Genomic DNA, 23765 nt, shown 5'->3' on the forward strand with positions numbered 1-23765 from the left:
AGCCATTTTCGTGAAGACCACTTTTACAGAGACCGAAAAGTCGTGAAGAAATCGTCAAGTTTGCCATTCCACTGTTCCAAATGTAAAAGAGCTAGACTCTTGCTTCTGGGTATAGTTAGTGGTACAACTTTGTGTGCTCTACACACAAATGTTGCAAGTAGAGTAGAGAAAGCAATGCATTTGGTATATTCTCAGTTCAAAGTGGGCAACAAATCATGTCGCAAGAAATTTGCCCCATAGTTTAACAAGTCACAAGTAGTGGAGAAAGTGCGCTATGGACCTGGTCTTTTACCAAACTACTGTCTGTCTGGGTGTTTAGTACATCACAAATTTTGGCCTGGCTTGTGTGTTTAATTACTGTGCAACCATCCCGAAAATTTGCTAAAAAACATGAGTGTATCAAAATATACCCATGTTCGAAGCCATGTATCTCAAAATGGACACCTACAACATTACATTCATTAATACCATTCAACAGAGCACATTTCATTTTATTAGGAAAAGTTATTTTCATTTTGGTGTCTCTTTGGATAAGGTGCAAGAATGTCGCCTAAAATTTGGAATTTTGTTGATTATGTCTTCATGAACCATGGACCTTGCCGTTGGTGGGGAGGCTTGCGTGCCTCAGCGATACAGATGGCCGTACCATAGGTGCAAGCACAACAGAGGGGTATCTGTTGAGAGGCCAGACAAACATGTGGTTCCTGAACAGGGGCAGCAGCCTTTTCAGTAGTTGCAGGGGTAACAGTCTGCATGATTGACTGATCTGGCCTTGTAACATTAACCAAAACGGCCTTGCTGTGCTGGTACTGCGAATGGCTGAAAGCAAGGAGAAACTACAGCCGTAATTTTTCCCGAGGACATGCAGCTTTACTGTATGATTAAATGATGATGGCGTCCTCTTGGGTAAAATATTCCGGAGGTAAAATAGTCCCCCATTCGGATCTCCGGGCGGGGACTACTCAAGAGGATGTCGTTATCAGGAGAAAGATAACTGGCGTTCTACAGATCGGAGCGTGAAATGTCAGATCCCTTAATCGGGCAGGTAGGTTAGAAAATTTAAAAAGGGAAATGGATAGGTTAAAGTTAGATATAGTGGGAATTAGTGAAGTTTGGTGGCAGGAGGAACAAGACTTTTGGTCAGGTGATTACAGGGTTATAAATACAAAATCAAATAGGGGTAATGCAGGAGTAGGTTTAATAATGAATAAAAAAATAGGAGTGTGGGTTAGCTACTACAAACAGCATAGTGAACGCATTATTGTGGCCAAGATAGACACAAAGCCCATGCCTACTACAGTAGTACAAGTTTATATGCCAACTAGCTCGGCAGATGATGAAGAAATTGATGAAATGTGTGACAAGATAAAAGAAATTATTCAGGTAGTGAAGGGAGACGAAAATTTAATAGTCATGGGTGACTGGAATTCGTCAGTAGGAAAAGGGAGAGAAGGAAACATAGTAGGTGAATATGGATTGGGGGGAAGAAATGAAAGAGGAAGACGCCTTGTAGAATTTTGCACAGAGCATAACTTAATCATAGCAGACACTTGGTTCAAGAATCATAAAAGAAGGTTGTATACCTGGAAGAATCCTGGAGATACTAAAAAGTATCAGATAGATTATAATAATGGTAAGACAGAGATTTAGGAACCAAGTTTTAAATTGTAAGACATTTCCAGGGGCAGATGTGGATTCCGACCACAATCTATTGGTTATGAACTGCAGATTGAAACTGAAGAAACTGCAAAAAGGTGGGAATTTAAGGAGATGGGACCTGGATAAACTGAAAGAACCAGAGGTTGTAGAGAGTTTCAGAGAGAGCATAAGGGAACAATTGACAGGAATGGGGGAAAGAAATACAGTAGAAGAAGAATGGGTAGCTCTGAGGGATGAAGTAGTGAAGGCAGCAGACGATCAAGTAGGTAAAAAGACGAGGGCTAATAGAAATCCTTGGGTAACAGAAGAAATATTGAAGTTAATTGATGAAAGGAAAAAAATATAAAAATGCAGTAAATGAAGCAGGCAAAAAGGAATACAAACGTCTCAGAAATGAGATAGACAGGAAGTGCAAAATGGCTAAGCAGGGATGGCTAGAGGACAAATGTAAGGATGTAGAGGCTTGTCTCACTAGGGGTAAGATAGATACTGCCTACAGGAAAATTAAAGAGACCTTGGGAGAGAAGAGTACCACTTGTATGAATATCAAGAGCTCAGATGGAAACCCAGTTCTAAGCAAAGAAGGGAAGGCAGAAAGATGGAAGGAGTATATAGAGGGTTTATACAAGGGCGATGTACTTGAGGACAATATTATGGAAATGGAAGAAGATGTAGATGAAGACGAAATGGGAGATAAGATACTGCGTGAAGAGTTTGACAGAGCACTGAAAGACCTGAGTCAAAACAAGGCCCCAGGAGTAGACAACATTCCATTAGAACTACTGATGGCCTTGGGAGAGCCAGTCATGACAAAACTCTACCATCTGGTGAGCAAGATGTATGAGACAGGCGAAATACCCTCAGACTTCAAGAAGAATATAATAATTCCAATCCCAAAGAAAGCAGGTGTTGACAGATGTGAAAATTACCGAACTATCAGTTTAATAAGTCACAGCTGCAAAATACTAACGCGAATTCTTTACAGACGAATGGAAAAACTGGTAGAAGCGGACCTCGGGGAAGATCAGTTTGGATTCCGTAGAAATGTTGGAACACGTGAGGCAATACTAACCTTACGACTTATCTTAGAAGAAAGATTAAGAAAAGGCAAACCTACGTTTCTAGCATTTGTAGACTTAGAGAAAGCTTTTGACAATGTTGACTGGAATACTCTCTTTCAAATTCTAAAGGTGGCAGGGGTAAAATACAGAGAGCGAAAGGCTATTTACAATTTGTACAGAAAGCAGATGGCAGTTATAAGAGTCAAGGGACATGAAACGGAAGCAGTGGTTGGGAAAGGAGTGAGACAGGGTTGTAGCCTCTCCCCAATGTTATTCAATTTGTATATTGAGCAAGCAGTAAAGGAAACAAAAGAAAAATTCGGAGTAGGTATTAAAATCCATGGAGAAAAGATAAAAACTTTGAGGTTCGCCAATGACATTATAATTCTGTCAGAGACAGCAAAGGACTTGGAAGAGCAGTTGAACGGAATGGACAGTGTCTTGAAAGGAGGATTTAAGATGAACATCAACAAAAGCAAAACGAGGATAATGGAATGTTGTCAAATTAAATCGAGTGATGCTGAGGGAATTAGATTAGGAAATGAGCCACTTAAAGTAGTAAAGGAGTTTTGCTATTTAGGGAGTAAAATAAGTGATGATGGCCGAAGTAGAGAGGATATAAAATGTAGACTGGCAATGGCAAGGAAATCGTTTCTGAAGAAGAGAAATTTGTTAACATCGAGTATAGATTTAAGTGCCAGGAAGTCGTTTCTGAAAGTATTTGTATGGAGTGTAGCCATGTATGGAAGTGAAACATGGACGATAACTAGTTTGGACCAGAAGAGAATAGAAGCTTTCGAAATGTGGTGCTACAGAAGAATGCTGAAGATAAGGTGGGTAGATCACGTAACTAATGAGGAGGTATTGAATAGGATTGGGGAGAAGAGAAGCTTGTGGCACAACTTGACTAGAAGAAGGGATCGGTTGGTCGAACATGTTTTGAGGCATCAAGGGATCACAAATTTAGCATTGGAGGGCAGCGTGGAGGACAAAAATCGTAGAGGTAGACCAAGAGATGAATACACCAAGCAGATTCAGAAGGATGTAGGTTGCAGTAGGTACTGGGAGATGAAGAAGCTTGCGCAGGATAGAGTAGCATGGAGAGCTGCATCAAACCAGTCTCTGGACAGAAGACCACCACAACAACAACAACAACATGTCTTCATTGTTTAAATATTCATTTTGCTGTTTATTCGGTGATTTTAAACCTGTTTGTGACCGGTTTGTTGCTAAATTTAACCATTTAACTGTACTAGAAACTGCTACATAATTTTTGGGAAGCTGAATGCTTATTAACTTTATTACTTTTCTTCATTTAGGACTCAACAATCTGATTTTAGTGTCTGAAGCATATCAAGTTGTTGCTTAAAGGGAAGAACAAGATCAAGTTAATGTATGCAGTTTCGGAAATACTGATTCCCCATGCCATTTAACGACATACAGTGCCTTAAAAGGACTGAAAGCTGTAAAGCAACTTTTCTCAGAAGAACAAGAATTACTTGCTACTTGGAGTGGTTTACACTCTACTGAAAATACTCAACTATGCTTCCATCATGAAGCTTTACTCCTAAAAAGATTTGAATTCTTTCAAAGATCACGGTGCAACTCATTTGGCAAGAAAAACCACACTGCAAGAAAAAGCTTGCGCTCAATGAACATTGAAACAGCTGACCTACTAAAAAGGGTGATCATGTCTGATATTAAACCAGGCCAAAAAATGTGCCCTTTCTGTAGAAAAAAATTTGATACACTAAAATATTCACAAATGGACGTTACATATCAGTCAGATGAAGATGATGAGACTAATGTTGGTCACAATTTGAATACAAGCTTAATGTCTGTCAGAATATCACCACTAAAATTTCAACAAATTGGTGCAAGGGATACAAAAGGATATGCAAAGCGCAAAATACACCAAGTTGAAGGTGCAATTATTGAGAAAATTGCAGAAGTGGGAGGACTTGATCCCAGTGAATTGGAGCAACCGTCCACAAGCAAGCAATGCTTGACTTGTTCAGATTACATTGGGCTGATCCAAGAATTGAAAGAAAAATTACATACATCAAATAATAACGAGAAAATTCAAATTTTGACCTTAGTTTCCCAAAGCTGGTCTATCAAAAAGACTATGGAAGAATTTTGTGTTTCAGAAACAATTGTAAGGAAGGTTAGAAAGTTAAAAGCTGAACTAGGAATACTGGCACAGCCCAAAGGCAAATCTGGGAAAAAGCATTATTATGATGAAGAGTTTAGTCGGATTTGTCCAGGAAAAAAGGACTGTATTACTGTTCAGATAGATGGCGAAAAGGTTATAAAACAGAAATACTTATTACTGGGCAACTTTAAAGAAATGTTAGTTGCATACCACAATAAAAATGGACTGGAAATTGTATTTTCCAAATTTTGTGAATTAAGGCCAAAGTGGTGTGTGACTGTAGGCACTCCTGGTTCACATTCAGTTTGTGTCTGCACAACACATCAAAATGTGAAACTAACGTTAGCACATAGCCCAATAAAAGAAGATTACAAAATTTTACTGAGAAAAATTTTCCGTAATTTGGAAACAAAGGACTGCATACTTCATTACTGTGAAGTATGTCCAGGAACAGAAGCTCTAAATGAATATTTGGAAAGCGCTTTTGTAGATATTGATCCTGAGGATATAATTCAGTTGAAACAATGGACTCACACTTATAGAAATACACTTGAAACCAGAGAAATGACAGTTGAAGAATTCATTGAACTATTAGTTACAAAGTTTTTGATCCTTGTTACTCACCATTACATTGCAAAGCATCAGAGCAAGCATTTCCAGTTCACTAAAGAAGGTCTCAATCCAGAAGAATTGATTATGTTAATGAATTTCACAGAAAATTACTCCTTTATTGTCCAAGACGCAGTGCAGGGATTCAATTGGGAAAATAGTCATGCTGCAATACATCCATTTGTCATTTACTACAAGGGTAATGAAGACCTAAAGAGTGTCCGCTACTGCATAATCAGTGATTGCCTCTGACATGACACAGTTGCAGTGCATTTGTTTTTAACATACTTGATCAAAACACTTAAGTGCATTTTTAAAGAAATTAAGCATATTCATTATTTTAGCGACGGTTCTGCAGCACAGTACAAAAATCTTAAGAGCTTCCTAAATCTTTGCCATCATCAAAAAGATGTTGGCAATACTGCAGAATGGATTTTTTTCGGAACAAGCCATGGGAAATCACCATGTGACGGAACTGAGGGCACAGTTAAGCGTTTAGCAGCAAGAGCTAGCCTTCAACGCCCAATTGACAACCAAATCTTAACTCCAACTGATGTGTTCGAATATTGCAAAAAAATGTTCATGGCATTGAATTTATTTATATTAAAAAAGAAATTATTAAAGATGCAAAAATTGATCAAGAGAAACGTTTTGAGGATGGATGTACAGTGGTACAAGAGACCATCACCATTTGTGCCAATAGACGAAAAGCGACTCAAGATTCACAGAGTATCAAATGATACATTGTCCTTTATAGCAAATGTTAACTGACATGCTAAAGTTGCTACTAAACATGTTGCCATTAATGAACTACAGCCTGGACAGTATGTTGGTTGCGTTTATGATGGAAAAAGGTTGATAGGAAATATCTGTGAAGTTTCATGTGAAGAAAAAGATGCCTTGATTAATTTCATGCATCCTCATGGAGCTGCCGAATCACTTCATTGGCCTACTAGAAGAGATGTTTGCTGGATCCCAGAACAACAGATAATTGCAGTCATGCCAGTCACAGCTGCCACAATGATGGGGCGGCAATACAGTTTGCCTGAAGCAATAATTTTGGACATCAGCAAAAAATTTAAAACATTTAACAATTGAAGAATTCTGTATCACAGATTGGGAACCACAGAGAGGACCAAAAAAGGGTTTGGAACCTGCTAGATACCCACATTCACACTTTGGAACCTGCTAGATATTCGCATTCCGGCTTGGGAACCCGCTAGACACCCACTTTCAGACTTGGGAACCTGATGTAAAGAAACCCACACATGGCTGACCTTGCATGGCTATTGGGCGTAGCCCCTTGGCGATGGGGTTACCAGACGTGAGATTGGTAGTGGCATAGCCACCATGGACCAACGCAGGTATTTTCCGAATTACCAAAAAAGTCGATAGTTTAGGCGAATTTTTTTCACCTTACCCAAAGAGACACCAAAATGAAAATAAGTTTTTCTAATAAAATGAAATGTGTTCCGTTGAATGGTGTTAATGAATGTAATGTAGTAGGCGTTCATTTTGAGATACATGATTTCGAACATGGGTATATTTTGATACATTCATGTTTTTTAGCAAATTTACAGGATAGTAGCACAGTAATTAAGCACACAAGCCAGGCCAAAATTTGTGATATACTAAACACCCAGACAGACAGTAGTTTGGCAAAAGACCAGGTCCATAGCGCACTTTATCTACTACTTAAATCTCGTAAAACTATGGGGCAAATTTCTCGCGATATGATTTTTTGCCCACTTTGAACTGAGATTATGCCAAATACATTTCTTCCTGAACTCTACTTGCAACATTTGTGTGTAGAGCGCACAAAGTTGTACCACTATATCCAGAAGCAAGAGTCTAGCTCTTTTACATTAGGAACAGTGGAATGCCAAACTTGACGATTTCTTCACGACTTTTCGGTCTCTGTAAAAGTGGCCTTCACGAAACTCGCTCTATCACTCCAACCAAGTTGCGGGTGAGCCTGAAACTGCATAAGTTCATGTAGGGCCCTCAGGTACATCCTGTACAATTTTCATCAAAATTGAAGATGGTCGAGCTGGGATCATCTTCTAAACTGGTACACTTGACATGGAATGACCCAGAAAGATTTAACATCAGCAGCCACAGAACAGCACTTTACGAAAAGGTGCCTCAGTACACAGGTATAAAATTAGCTAGTGCACTGCCTAGTGCAGTCATGGCTCTTCCTACAATGAAACTGAAACATCAGCTTAAGAAATTTTTAGTAAAGCACCCTTTCTACACATTAGAAGAGTACCATACATATACGAAGAACAATAAATGCTTTGTGAAATTATGTAAATAGAAATCAGTAAACATCTTATTGTAATTTTTTTGCAAATGAATGACGTATTCAGAAGAATGTGTCTTGCGTATTGTACAAACAACTGTAATCATTACTGTTTCCGTACATGTGCAGTGAACCATTAGATGTTGAATAAAGCTATTATTATTAAGTTCAGTAACCGGTTAAATTAGCTCAGTTGCACTCAGACATGCTACTTTCGCGTCATGCTGTTGCCATTCTGTTCATGGTGCCTTTTGTATCTTTGTCGGATCCCATGGCAATACCACACATGTTAATAGTACAGCTAGTGGTGATAGTTGTGGTAGTAGTTTATTCATCCTGAGACAACCTAGGCTTACACTGCACAGATTTCACCACAAAATACGTAACATACAAATGTGAAAGTATGCCCTCGAGTACGTGTGAACGAAGCGAAATAGACACAAATACAAATACACTTAGTCCAATCATCAGGCCATTAATGTTCGTCAAGATTCACTTTATAATCGCCATTTTTAGCTATGTTGTTATAGACGGTTCCCGTTACCGTTCGAACGACTGGTATCAACAATAATTTCTTCCACCAAGACGCACTGGATTTGATCAGTCTTCTCCTAAAACTATGTTTCGTTCAGCTAGACGTGGCCTGGGCCCATGACCTCTTGTAGAAGTTCGACCAAATCGGTTTCATTAACGAACAGTTTATTCCCGGGAGACATACTGTTCCGCAACAAAAACATATTACAAATAGTTTCTGTAAAATTCAAGGCTATTTCAGAAATACCATGGAAGATTAGTTTACACTGCATCCTTAAACATGCTTCCTTTTCTTACAACACATGGGAAGATGTATGTCGGTATTATGTCGTTTTTTTTCTTCTAATAATTTCCGGGTATGCAGCCGGATCCCGTCGACATTCTGCCACGATATTTCGGCCCAGAGACGTCCGGCCATCAACATGCGCGAGATTCGGCATAAATACCGCGACTGCACCTGGGCTCTTCAGTAGTTGTGTACTCACCTGATGATGGCCGGACGTCTCTGGGCCGAAATATCGTGGCAGAATGTCGACGGGATCCGGCTGCATACCCGGAAATTATTAGAAGAAGAAATACGCCGGGAAAATTTCAGAAGTCACATCGTTTATTTTTATTCCATTTATTTCTCTGTCCAATTATTAATATTGTATATTGTGTTATATATTATGTATACTTGTCATTTGTGTATGTAGCTGAATGTATTTTATCTTTATGTTTACGTAACCAATAAAACCCACAATATGTACATAATCAACAACGATAAATAAATATAGATATGAATATGCACGTCGTTCGACAATTATTATACACTCGGTAATAAATGTACACAATTGCTTCCGCGATCAGAGCTGTGGGCGATACAGTTTGTGAGACATGATAAATGTTCAAGCTGCTAGTTTCTACAGTGAAGTGCTCGTCGATTTCCATATGCGCATGCGTATTCATCTGTGGAGTGGTAATGTCAATGCACTAAGGCGCGACGTGTAACTCAAACTTTCCGCCCCGCCTTTTTTATGCATATATCAGCGGATGTCCTGTGCCACCCTCGTATCTACTGAGAATGAGATAATTTAGGTCTTTTTAGTTCGTAGCAACCTTCGAGGAATACCGCTATACCAATAATTGAGGTAAAATAAATTCAGAATCGCTTGTAGCATGAACCTTTCTTAATAATACCCATCGCATTGCTGTACAAGGTACCTATGTAGAAGGAAGAAAAAAGTATTAAGATGTCGCATAGTCCTTTCATTTCCTTTACTTATTTTGTAGACTTCAAGGCCGTAAATATTTGCTGTCGGTCACAACGTACTGAAACGTTCAATTCTGTAATGATAATGCTGATTTCAGAATTAAACCCCAGGCATTTGCAAAAATGTTGTAGTAGTAATTGCCACATCTCTTAAATTGTTCTTAAATGTTTATCTTATTGTAATAGTGTTATCGAAATGAAGGCAACACACAAATAAAATGTATTGAAAAACGTGTTTCCTGTGTTTTATCTCTCAAAAAGAATTTGGCAGCTGCAATGCAAAACCTTGCATACCTGACTAACGAAAATTATTTGATGCCGAATAAGAGACGTAATCGAAATAAACGAGGTGGTATATAGAGATCTAATTGCAGAAGTTATTAGTACTTTATTAAGAATACTGTAGCCCACTACAGTTGTAATTGTTAATTCTGTAATGCACAGAAATTTTCTTTGCATACCAAGAGCTTGTTAGTTTTTTATTGTACCCTTAATAAACAGCCCACAATTAACGTCTGAATTTACATTGCATTATTTATTTATCAGTCTTTAAATGTTCTTATACAGTGGATGTCATTGTTTTATGTCCATGTACATACAAGGTACACATATAATGAGGCAGATACAGTATCTCATAACAGCTAAAATTCTCATTATTACACATTGTATGGTTGCAATAGTGTATTTATATATTAATGTATAGTATTAACAACTTACGTTAAAGCAACATCGAGAATTAATCGTGTTACTGGCATGACTTAAATTCTTCCAGTTCTTGAAGCAGTTGCATGCTTCTCTTTGTACGATATGAACTAATTGCACTTGTGAGTAGCTATAACTACTCTGCCACACTCTAGTTTGTGCATAGTAGCAGATATGTTGATCACCTGCCTGTGGTGTGTGTCATGCTGGCAAACGAATAGTTGTTTTAGCTGCTATTTTTTGTTTTCATGAACCAACTGTTTGTACGTATGAATGAGTTAAACAGTTTCTTGGAAGTCAGTTTCCAAGATTCGTTGCTTTTTACCCTGGTGGTGTACATGATAAACTTCACTGCGAAACAAACATTCTTTTGCTCTAGGGAAACTTGCATGTAACAGCACTGTATTTGTTAAATGGCTTTGTAGAATAATGTATAACAAGAGCTGATCAAGTGTAACTGATAACTAGGTTTCCACACAATCTTTTTACAAAGGTGACAACTACTGTTAATCTATGTTAAAATTATGTGCATATGAATTCTGATGTGGTAAACACACAAATGATTACCGTTATGTAAACTGGAGAAACTAGCAGTGGCTTTGCCTTGATCGATATGTAATTTATTCACTTTTTAACCACATATTAAACTATTTGAAATGTTCTTCAGTGTGCTGCATTGATGTCTCCAAATTCTTTTAGGAGCTAAGGGAACTATTTTTAAACATTCTAACATAAAACTGGACAAATCATTTGTGTAAATTAAAACAGTGGAGACCTATGTACATAATCCTGCTAAACACTTGCTGTGAGACCTTCATATTAAATCCACTATTGCTCAAATTGTACTGTTCCCAGGCAGTCCTCAGGTAAGATTTCATGACAAAGGGTCTTCAGCCACTTCCGGTAACACTCTAATGGCACAATATTTTGGATAAAATTCTGTAACTGAGGGAATAAAATTGTGTAATAAAATCTTTCATCTTAGTATTAAAAGTAATTTGGATTCAGATGAAGCTGATGTAACTGAAAGCAAATTTTTCATAGCTTTAATGTAGATATATAGTAATGCTAAAAGAAAGGTGCCTACAGATTTACTGTTGTGTTACTTTACTGCTGTTTTAGATATGATAGAATAAATTTGAGAGAAATTGTATTAAAAAGGTAATCATTGTTTTATAATAGCTTCTCTATAAGAGAGAGGAAATGATGAGGTGGAAGGAATGTGTCAGTTTAGCATAGGAATGGAGTGGAAAGTGATAAGGAGGGGAAAGGGGTGGGCAAAACGTGGGAACTGCTGCTCAGCACGCCTTGAGATGAGGGGTGTTGTACTTAAAAATGATGTCTTCATCCCCCAAAGCTGTATTTCATCATCCATGCAATTTACACAATATGCTCACTGATTTGTATTGCATTCCTGCTAATTATCCTGTACTCCATTGGGTATTGCACTATTGAAGTCCTGAGTACAAGAAGTGTAGTATATCTACCCACACACTAATGTCTCCTGCATTCCACTCACGAGCATTTCCTATCCTAACATTAAATTTGTTTTTTAATCTGATATGGTTGGCTTTATCTGTGTCATTACCTTTTGACTTTTTTGGGATACTAACTGCCAAGATTGATAGCGCTAGCAAATGAATTGTACATCACTTCTGTACAAATGTGAGGTTGCCTTTGCTGGTAGCTGCTTTATTTTATTTCACTACTGTAGGTCAACCATTACTAAAAAAAAAAATATTTGTGTGTGTACTGATAATTGGGTTTGTGGCAGCTACATTGTTTTCCTTCACACTGTAATGCCTTGTGCATGCAAAAATTTAAATTTGAATTGACCATTAAGCATAAATCCAGTAAGCTGGATGGTGGGTCATTTTCATGTGGAAGAAGGCAAGGACATATTAACTCCAATACTACTATGCTTAGGAAAGCGGAAATACGGAAGCGTCCGATACTGCCCATCTGCTTTGACCCATGACGTCACAAATATGGCGGAAACGACCATAAACCACGGTTCCAATATGGCACATATAAAGTCGGTATGTACACATTATGAGGATGAAAATACATTGAAAAACAAACACACACACTTTCCACAAAAAGCGTAATGACACTAATGGTACAAGGACGGGAAATGGGGAGTTTTTAGGTGGGGGCAAACTAAATATAAACAAATTTAGACAGCCACCCCCATACAAAACCACACAAAATGACTAAAAAAACCGACATCACAAAACTCCCCAAATACCACTAAACACATCATTTGGAATCGGACACTTCCCTTGACCTATATAGCTCAACAGCAACTCCCGATCCCATAAATTAGGCTCAAACACTTCCCTTGGCCTATATAGCTCAAAAACATCTCCCGATACCAATATCAACATACACAGCCACACATTGAGATCGAACACTTTCCTTGACCTGTGCACTGTTAATTTTATCCGTCATATCCGTTCCTGAACAAAAACAACAACCGATTAATTTTACTAAAATTACCACATGATGTACAGTGAACAACACTAAATTAACCTTTACACAAAATCGTTAACTCACTGAAACGAATTCCACTACAAACGCAGCCGACACTTGAACAATTCTGGATAATGAGCAAAAGCAAACTGAGCCCATTACACCACACAAATGAAAACCCTGAACATACCCCCAGAGAGCACAACAAACCACAACATGATGACATCTACAAACATGCCACACTCACAAACCAAACTCCGCGCCGTCATGACGTCACACATGACAACACCCTTACGTCATGGGTCAAAGCCGATGCATGGGATGCTTCTGTCGACCCAGGAAAGCATTGTGGAAATCTAATCAGTTTTTGAACTGTTGGCTGCTTCACTTTCTACTGATAAATAATGTTTAACATTTTGCAACGCTCTTTCCATCGCTATAGCAATCCATTTCGCTACTTGTCATTGTGTTCTGTAGGGCTGAATATGGATCACATGTTCTTTCCAGCTTGATATCAGTCCACTTTGCTACTTGTAATTGTGTTCTTTGGGGCTAAATACACATTGCACAATATTTAGTGATTTTCTTCAGGAAACAATGATATGGGAAAGAGGACCACTCATTATGCAGGGGAAGTGCTGAGAACCAGAAAAGCACACAATCAAGGTGTTAAAAATATAGCTGTTTTTAAATTTAATTCTTTTAATTAATTAATTGTGCTCCATACATTTCATCAGGAAGGAATGTGAAACAAGTTAAGTATACATTAACAAAATCAGGTAATTGCCAGGTACTTTGACATGCATGAATCTGTTTTAAAGATGAAGGTTGTCTGTTTGTAAGGAAATCGATTGGCTATCCTCATGTTTCTGATGAATGCATAGAGAATGCATTCAACAAATTGTTCACAGTCCAATAAAGGTCACTTGTCAAGTAAGTAGAGAACTGGTAATCCAACTATCACGTGGCTTGTATTTTATGGCTTTCATTGGACCTCTCTAGCCAGCTTTATACAAAGAATTTTTCAGTTTCCTGTCAGCCCAGTACTTCTTCATTCCCTCGAATCTCATCCTTCTTTCTTCATCGGAAATTACCCTTCCTGTTGTCTGTTTATTGATTCTCGTTTGCAGTCTGGTTTGTGTGTCTGTGAGTTTCCTGATTTTGTCAGTTTTGTTTCTTAGGTCTTCCACAGTAATCTGTAGCTCATCCATATCTTCCTTGATTTCTGTAATCCACTTAATGTTGCTCTTACTATTCCACAATTTTTCTATTATTCTCCTTAGGCTCCTGTTCTCCGGTGTTCTGATTAGATGTCCGAAAAAAGAAATGCATTTCTTCCTGATTGTACTCATTACCGGTTCTGTTTCCTTGTAGACTGTTTCATTTGTAGCTATTCTCCAGTGTCCATGTTTCTGGTACAATTTCAACCTTATAATAGTTAATTGGACAAGAAGAGAATAGAAGCTTTCGAAATGTGTTGCTACAGATGAATGCTGATTAGATGGGTAGATCACATAACTAATGAGGAGGTATTGAATAGAATTTGGGAGAAGAGGAGTTTGTGGCACAACTTGACTAGAAGAAGGGATCGGTTGGTAGGACATGTTCTGAGGCATCAAGGGATCACCAATTTAGTATTGGAGGGCAGCGTGGAGGGTAAAAATCGTAGAGGGAGACCAAGAGATGAATACACTAAGCAGATTCAGAAGGATGTACATTGCAGTAGGTACTGGGAGATGAAGAAGCTTGCACAGGATAGAGTAGCACGGAGAGCTGGATCAAACCAGTCTCAGGACTGAAGACAACAACAACAACAATAGTTAATTACTGATTGCTCTGTATTACTTGAAGGATACATCACGTAGTGTTTTATAATTTTACCCTCAGCACAGGATGAACATACTTTGTCACTTCTCGTGTTGGTTGGTAAACAACAGTGGTGTTCAAAGCATTCATATGAATTAGACCAGCATGAAAGAGATCTCCTTGCTGAAACATTTCTGTTTATGCAGGTTGTTCATGAAAGACTGTCATAAACTTAATGTATTTTTGTATCATTTCTCGATAGAGGTGTATGACCCAGACTTCTTTTTGACTGACACTATCACAGAAATATCAAACTTGTAAATTATGAAAAACTGGCTTTTCTGAAAGGGAATGTGTGACTCTGATGATGTCATTTTCCAGAAGGGTGGAGTTGTGTAACATTATTAAAATGATTTCTGAAAGTATTTTAACACAGTTAACAGTGGATAGATCTCATGGGTCCAAACAATTTGTGATTGTGTAAATGGCTATTTATGTTGCCCATCATTCTGTGTCTGGTTTTGTTTCTTTGTGGGGTATATTAAAGACACTTATCCATCAACCTTTGGGTCTTCATCAATGCAAAATCCATGTCTTATATGAATATTTTTGGCACACATATGCTGGCCATCCTTTGAGTGAGCCAAGAGAATAACCTCAAAGGAGGAGGTATATTATGTGATGACACAGTACACACAAATCTGTAGCAAAGACTTGGCAAAGGTCCCTCGAAGTTATGTGCCCCTACAGGAGGTGGAGAGATTGCTCATTTTGTTGAGTCACTCAGCAAAGTATTTTTGATCCTGACAACAATGTATCAACTTTTCTGTAAACTAACTACAATGTGGTCCAGATTCTGTGCCTTGTCCTGATTAAAACCACTATTGCAAATCAGGCAACCTCACCATGACCTTTGGAGTGTATGTTTAGGCATTTGTATGTGTGAATGTGCCTACTTTTGCTAGAAAATGAGTGTGTGCTTGAAAGCTAGTTTGAGTGGTGTTTTTGTTATGTGTTTCAAGCATTGATCTGCTGTAGGGGAGTGGTTGTCTTTCCCTTATTTTACACATGACTGTTGTAATTTAAAGAGTTCCATATGTCAGAGTAATGTTTATTGGGACTACCACTCAGGTTCAATACACCTTTCACAAACAGTCTGTGTTGTTTGTTCAATATTTGAATTGCTGTAGCTGCCACAAGGAATGTGGTACACATCTGTCTAAATGAAGCAACTAAATATATTTGACGGAACCAAAAATAAACACAGTTTTCCCATTGTAACAAAGCAAGCTGGGATTATCCTAGCTGCTCTTATACGACTCCTGATGCCTACATTATTTTCTCCTTTTCTATTGTCTTTTTGTTATTAGTTGATATACAATAGTTACAGGAAATAACTAATGTCTCTTTTAAGCAGTATTTCATTAAATTTCATTATTCACTGTATAATTTACAGATTGCTGATGACAGCAGTTTATTTAGTTATCTTGGAAATGTTATATTTAAAGACATATTCATTATTTACTATGCAAACTGTATGAATGTAAAAATTCAATAATGATACAATTGTTTGTTTTAAGAGGGACATAGCATGTCTGAAAACCTTTGTTCTCCACTTTGAAGCAGGCATCTTACTTTTCCTGATAACACCTTGTTTCAAAAGTTATTCATGTTTAAAATATTAATATTCCAGAATGCCCCAATCTTGAAATGTAATTCATTGCAAAATCCAAACTTCACAGTTTTTGTAACACCAATTTTTCTATTTCCAGAAATATATACTTTTACTTAAAAACCTGTTAGTGTGTTAATTATTCCAATAAAAATTTTACTTTCTTGAAGATTTTTGGTGAACTTTGGAAACTCCTGTGCACATTAAGATTGCTCTCCCATAAAATAGTACCTAATAATTCAGTTAATAGTTAGAAAAACTTAACTTCACTATACAGGGTGAGTCACCTAACGTTACCGCTGGATATATTTCGTAAACCACATCAAATACTGACTAACCGATTCCACAGACCGAACTTGAGGAGAGGGGCTAGTGTAATTGTTTAATACAAACCATACAAAAATGCACGGAAGTATGTTTTTTAACACAAACCTACATTTTTTTTAATGGAACCACGTTAGCTTTGTTAGCACATCTGAACATATAAACAAATGCATAATCAGTGTCGTTTGTTGCATTGTAAAATGTTAATTACTTCTGGAGATATTGTAACCTAAAGTTGACGCTTGAAACCTCCGATGTTCAGTTGCGTATTGTAACAAACACAGGCCATGGTCGGCGAGCAGCGTCTGCAGGAACATGTTTACGATGACGACCGTGTTTACGAGTGTGGCTGTAGTGCACTGTTGTGGTTTGGTCTAGCTGTCGCAGTGTCCGCATGTAGCGCTTGCTGCTATTGTTATTCTTCATTCGTCTCCGCACGCAGACCAACTGTAGTACACCGTGTTACCAGATGTCTGTGATAGTGTAGTGTTGTAGGAACTGTGACCATGGTGTATTCGAACTCTGAAAAGGCGGAGATGATACTCATGTATGGTGAGTGTCGACGAAATGCAGCTGAAGCCTGTGGGATGTATGCAGAACGGTACCCGGACAGAGAGCATCCAACGTGCCGCACATTGCAAAACATCTACCGCCAGCTGTATGCAACAGGTATCGTCGTAGCACGCAAACGGGTCCGTAACAGGCCCGTCACAGGAGAAGCAGGTGCAGTTGGTGTGTTAGCTGTTGTTGCCATGAACCCACACATGAGTACACGGGACATTGCGAGAGCCGGTGGACTGAGTCAAAGTAGTGTCATGTGCATACTGCATCGTCACCGCTTTCACCCGTTTCATGTGTCGCTACATCAGCAATTACATGGTGATGACTTTAATCATCGAGTGCAATTCTGTCAATGGGCATTAACAGAGAATGCGTTGCAGCTCTACCTGTTTACCGATGAAGCGGGTTTCACAAATCACGGGGCAGTGAATCTATGGAACATGCATTACTGGTCCGTGGACAATCCTCGCTGGCTCAGACAGGAAGAGCGACAGCGACAGTGGACTGTAAATGTATGGTGCGGAATCATTGGCGACCACCTCATTGGTCCTCACTTCATTGCAGGGGCCCAAACAGCTGCAACATACATCGCATTTCTACAGAATGATCTGCCAACGTTGCTCGAAAATGTCCCACTGGAAACGCGTCGACGTATGTGGTATCAGCATGATGGTGCAGCTGCACATTCCGCAATTAACACTAGGCTGACCCTTGACAGGATGTTTGACGGGCGTTTCATAGGACGTGGCGGAACGCATAAATTGGCCAGCCCGTTCTCGTGATCTTACACCTCTGGACTTCTTTCTGTGGGGTACGTTAAAGGAGAATGTGTACCGTGATGTGCCTACAACCCCAGAGGATATGAAACAACGTATTGTGGCAGCCTGCGGCGACATTACACCAGATGTACTGCGGCGTGTACGACATTCATTACGCCAGAGATTGCAATTATGTGCAGCAAATGATGGCCACCACATTGAACATCTATTGGCCTGACATGTCGGGACACACACTATTCCACTCCGTAATTGAAAACGGAAACCACGTGTGTACGTGTACCTCACCCCTCATGGTAATGTACATGTGTGTCAGTGCAAAAGACCAATGAAAAGGTGTTAGCATGTGGACGTAATGTGCTGTTCCAGTCTCTTCTGTACCTAAGGTCCATCACCGTTCCCTTTGGATCCCTACGTAATTTTGGTGCTCTCCGATACACACGATCGAATAGTGGAGGAGTGGTACTCAAGCGTCAACTTTAGGTTACAATATCTCCAGATGTAATTAACACTTTACAATGCAACAAACGTCACTGATTACGTATTTGTTTATACGTTCAGATGTGATAACAAAACTAACGGGGTTCCATTTAAAAAAACGTAGGTTTGTGTTAAAAAACATACTTCCATGCATTTTTTTATGGTTTGTATTAACCAGTTACACTAGCCCCTCTCCTCACGTTCGGTCTGTGGAATCGATTCGTCAGTATTTGATGTGGTTTACGAAATATGTTCAGCGGTAATGTTAGGTGACTCACCCTGTATATTGCATCTTTGTCACTTGTAATTGTCCTCTCTTTTATGTTAAAATATAAAATGAAATAACATAGCATTTTCCCATTTTATAATTCCTTTAATACTCACATATATAATAGGCGTTGCAAATTTAGCATGATTCAGCCACCAGTTGTTATTCATTTGGTGCAGCCAGGAAGTCAGTCAGGGCCCAGCAGTGAACTCGCAAAATATCTAATGTTTACGAAATTTTCTTTTGTGGAGAAGTTTTAAATCATCATAGGTGCAATGTCAGCCTGTACACGGTAATTGAAATGTTAGTTTCTGTGTCATTCAGATGTGATTCAACGGTTGAAGTGTGTAGATGCAATATGTCAGAATGGTGAAGTTTTAAGTGAGTCTCATAAAATTTACATTTATTTTGTTGATTATTTCCACTTGTGAAAAGAGTGAACATTCTCTGATTTTGTGTAGCTTACTGATGTGTGAAAATACAGATGTCCTATAGTTTACATAGCTAGTCTTTGAAGCAAACTATGTGTCAGTAAATGTGAAGAGAAATTTAAATAAAATTCTACTGTTTTGTTTACAATTTAATAACAGTGCATCATAGTCTGTAATCACAGGAAGAAGATAAAATAAAAAATTCTGTGAGATTTATGAGGCAGAGGCGTACACAGCAGGTTGGCGAGACAAAACACAAGGGCAGAAAATCACATTTGCTTGATATTTTTGGAGTATCTGCCCTAACTTGTAGAAAGAGCACTCACAAAAAACACGTATACCGCATACTTAAACACATCACATTCATATTTCTGATCTTATACCTGCACCACGGGTTTATGTGAAACCATGCTGCTGACATCCATTTTCCTCAGAACCACTCTCCAGTTGTGCAAGGTCATCTTCTAGGATATCCTTCTCAGCAATACTTTGTGCACTATGCACCTAGCCTGGTGCAATTAGCTCTGGGATCTGTGCTGGAACACTGCATAAACATGGACCGCTTTGTTGAGATTTTAACAACCACATCACTTTTTGTGTCTTGGTGATAAAGAAAGCTGTGAAGGTTTTTTATTGGTGGAGCTCAATAAATCGTGATAATAGTTTTGATTTGGATAAGGCACACAATCTGGCTTCACTATAATTATATTGCAGGAAAGTAACAACAGTTTTGCCAGCAACAAAAATACATTGAGGAATGAGTCAGTCAGTTAAACACCCATTAAAGAACTGTTTATGTACCTCCACTTCTGACTAATGTGAATGAACTACACAATCAGATCACTGTGACATTGATTCTTGGCGTGCTCACATCAGTATGGTGTGAAGTACCCTATAATATCGACAAAATGTGCTCATATAAACATTAAAATTTTTGATTTAACTATATATTTAAAGACAAGCACTTATTTTTGGTTTATGATTAAAAATATATAGGTTTTTGAAATCAAATTATTATTTTTGAAGCAGCCTATGTTGTTATGAGAATAGTGTTGCATAAAACTACCAACTACATCGTGGTGGCAGTACAGAGTGATAGCATTAAATGTAGATATAGAGCAACTGGAATTTGTGAGTTGGTGTTTTGATAGTGAAAGAAGACAGCTGATGTTAATCGAGAGTTGTCTAAGTATCATATGTCAGATGAAAAATGATAGAAAACGATTGGGTGATTCGAGGCATGTACATTAGACTGCATGAAGAATCATGTATGAATTTCAGTTTAGCTTGCAGTACGCACACGGGATGAAATATTTGTAGGTATTACTGACTGCACAACATTAGATCACTGATGGTTATATGTGTGTTAATGCTGGTGCAATAAATGATCATTTCACTCTACAGGTTGTCTGTACTGTTCCACACACAGCTGGTTTCATCAGTGATTATATTAAACAGAAAGAATTTCAGCTCTCACCTGACTCCTTTTAAGCATGATTTCTATGCTTGTAAAAGGCTTGTTGTTGCTGACAGTCCTCTTCTATGATCTTTCCTGTGTTACAGGAAGAAATGTGTTTCTCTCCTCTGAGGCTCATTGATGCTGTCAGTAATAGAATCACCATTATACTACCACTTTCAGTACTTACATAATCACACTCTGTATTGACATTCCTTGTGCTGTACCAAACTGATAGACATTCTAGGTTTGAACATAAATTCTTTTTTGCTTATCAAGTCTTCTATACTCTGGCTTAGTTTCAACACAACCAATGCACATCTGTTTGAATTTCGACAAGTTTTGTGATTTTTTTTTTTAAAAACCATGATTATCTCATTTCATCCTCCAAGGAGCACATGGAACCATTACTTAGCACGAGCTTTCTTGTTATTGTCATCTCCTCAAAACTTCCATATTTTTACCTTGATTTATAGAAATCAAGGTATTAGGTTAGTGCATAAGTTTGCAGCATTTTTCCACAAGCTTAAGAAACACAACAGAAACACTTAACAGAGACTTTAGTCATCAATAATATATTCTCCTTCATTATTTACAGTAGCCTGCCAATACTAGGGTAAATTTGCAGTTCTGCCTTGAGCCATGTTCGGAGCGCGTTTTCATCTGAAAGGAAGTGCCTCGAAGATTGTTCGATAGAGTGGAAAAGGAGAAAATCTGAGGGTGCAAGACCAGATGAATAAGGTGGATGTGGAATGACTTCCCAATCCAACTTACATATAGTGGTTTTTGTCAGTCTAGCAGAATGCAGGCAGGCATTATGGTGGAGTAGCATCACTTCGTGCAGACTTCCAGACAGTTACTCTTCAATTGCATCTGCAAGACATCTCAGTTGTTGACAATAAATGTCAGCAGTGATGGTTACACCTCAGGGAAACAATTTCTAGTACACCACACCATCACCATTCCACCACATGCTTAACATTTCCTTTTGTGGGTGTACGTGAGTCTTTGTCCGTGGAGTTGCTGCTTTGTTTTGGCTCAGCCATTCGTTTATTTTCCATATGTTAGCATAAAGACACCATTTACCATCACCAGTAACAATACAGGGTAGGAAAAGTTGGTGTTGTTCACTAGCCAATTGATGACAAGCAAGCAGAGATGCATATATGACCTCACACAGATTTTTGTGATTTTGGCATAGAGTGTGCGGTACACACACACCCAGTTTTTGACCCTTCCTTATTGCATGCAAATGTTGCATGATGGTGGCATGATCAAATTCCTTACCTTTGCCAGGTCTTGAGTACACTGACATGGATCATTGTGGATTAAGGCGTGTAAACGATCTTCATCAAACCCTGATAGTATTCCTGCGCATGGAGAGCTACTAATGTGAAAACAGTTCTCCCCAAAAGCAAGACAATCAATGTCTTACTGTGCTCTGTTCGATGGATTTATCCCCATGCACGGTGCAAATGTTTCTGGCTGCCTCCATGCTGTCATCCCTTTATTGAACTCAAACAGAATAATATATCGAAATGTACTGAGTTCTCCACTTGGTACTCCATATTCTAATATCCACAGCTCCACTCACTATGTACATATGACAAAATGACAATATGTAAACATTAGTAGCAACAATGAACTACAAATAAAAAATGGCAATTGATAAATAAACCTATAGTGACCACAATACCAACATGCAAAATAAAAACACTATGGACGTACTTACCAAGCTAATACTTTGATCGTATCAGATAACAAACATAAGGGCTTTCTTTGCAGTTGTTCAATATATGCTGTTAGTCTAATGTGGTTTCAATTTATATGAATGAGAAATATTCATGAGTAGGCAGTGTGAATGTTTTAACTATATTTTCCTTTGCAGATGAGCCATAGTTATATATATCAAACAATAGAAAGTCCATGATGGAATAACGACAATATGGAAAGAATAGACTCCAGCTCACCACAGAGAACAGATGTTGAGTTGCAGATAGGCACAGTGAAAAGAATGCTAGAAAAGTTCAGCTTTTGGACTATGTCCTTCATTAGAAGTAGTAAAAAACACACACGTTCACACAAGCATAACTCAAACACACATGACCTCTGTCATCTCCTGATGCTAAGGCCAAACTGCAGCTGAATCTGAGGTGAACAGCAATCTAGCTGGGGTAGGTAGTGGGGGCACAGAGGAGACGTGAGGCAGCACGGTACGGGGAGACACCAGTGTTGCCTGTGCTGTGAGCTGTAGGTGGGGTGGGGGGGGGGGGGGGGGGGTGAAGTAGAGCGGAAGAAAGGACTATATGCATGAATTGGTGGAATGGAAGGCATGAGTAGTACTAGAGTGGGAGCAGTGAAGGGAAGAGGGAACTGGAGAGTAGGGACTAGCAAAGGCTGAGCCCAGGACCATTATGGAAACAAAGGATGCATTGCAGGGAGAGATCCCACGTAAGCAGATGAGTAAAGGTGGTGTTGGTGGGACAAATAAGGGTAGCACAGGCTGTGAAGCAGTCATTAAAGTGCTGGGCAGCACAATCAGCAACTGAGTTGGCCAACTGCCTCTCGGCCACAGTTTGGTGGTAGCTATTAATATGGACAGACAACTTGCTAGTAGTCATGCCCATGGAGCTTGCAGCACAGTGGTTGCAGCCAAATGTGTAGGTCACATGGCTGCTTTCACAGATGGCTGTGCCTTTGATGGGGTAGGATATGTCTGCGACAGGATTGGTGTAGCTGGTAGTGGGAGTATCTATAGGACAGGTCTTGCATGTAGGTCTATTGTAGGGATGTGACCGACGAGGCAAGGTGTTGGGAACAGGGGTAGAGTAGATGGGCTGACAAAGATATTGTGTAGGCTGGGTGTTCCGTGGACTACCATTGCAGGTAGGATAGTAGAAAGGTTATTTTTCATTTCATGGCATGATGAGAGATTATTGAAATCCTGGCAGAGAATGTGATTCAGTCACGCTAGTTCTGAGTGGTACTGAGTCACATGATGAGTACTTATTTGTGGATGGATAGTGGGTATGTGGGGGGTGGTGGGTGACTGGGGAGACAAGGCATGAGAGATCTATTTATGGGCAAGGTTTTGAGGGTAATTTTGGTCATTGAAGGCCTCAGCTAAACCCATGGCATATTTTGAGAGGACTGTTGTCACTACAGATGGGAGGGCCATGGGTGGCTAGGCTGTATGAAGGGACTCACTGCTGGTGTGGAATAGGTCACAACTGTTGAAGTGG

The 23765-nt window shown here is 38.9% G+C and overlaps 1 protein-coding gene across 4 annotated transcripts in view; it reads left to right on the top strand.

Annotated features, from left to right (window-relative positions):
• The first annotated feature begins 9249 nt into the window (after nt 1–9249).
• The window catches only part of LOC126481089 (uncharacterized), a 43024-nt gene continuing 28508 nt past the window's right edge, over nt 9250–23765 (top strand). For 3 of the 4 annotated variants that reach the window (XM_050104594.1, XM_050104592.1, XM_050104595.1), the window contains exon 1: nt 9250–9453. The gene's annotated coding sequence lies outside the window, so the exon portion shown is untranslated. The remainder of the gene's footprint in view (nt 9454–23765) is intronic. The other variant, XM_050104591.1, reaches the window with a different exon arrangement.

This window comes from Schistocerca serialis, chromosome 5, assembly GCF_023864345.2.
Source record: "Schistocerca serialis cubense isolate TAMUIC-IGC-003099 chromosome 5, iqSchSeri2.2, whole genome shotgun sequence".
Lineage (NCBI taxonomy): Eukaryota > Metazoa > Arthropoda > Insecta > Orthoptera > Acrididae > Schistocerca > Schistocerca serialis.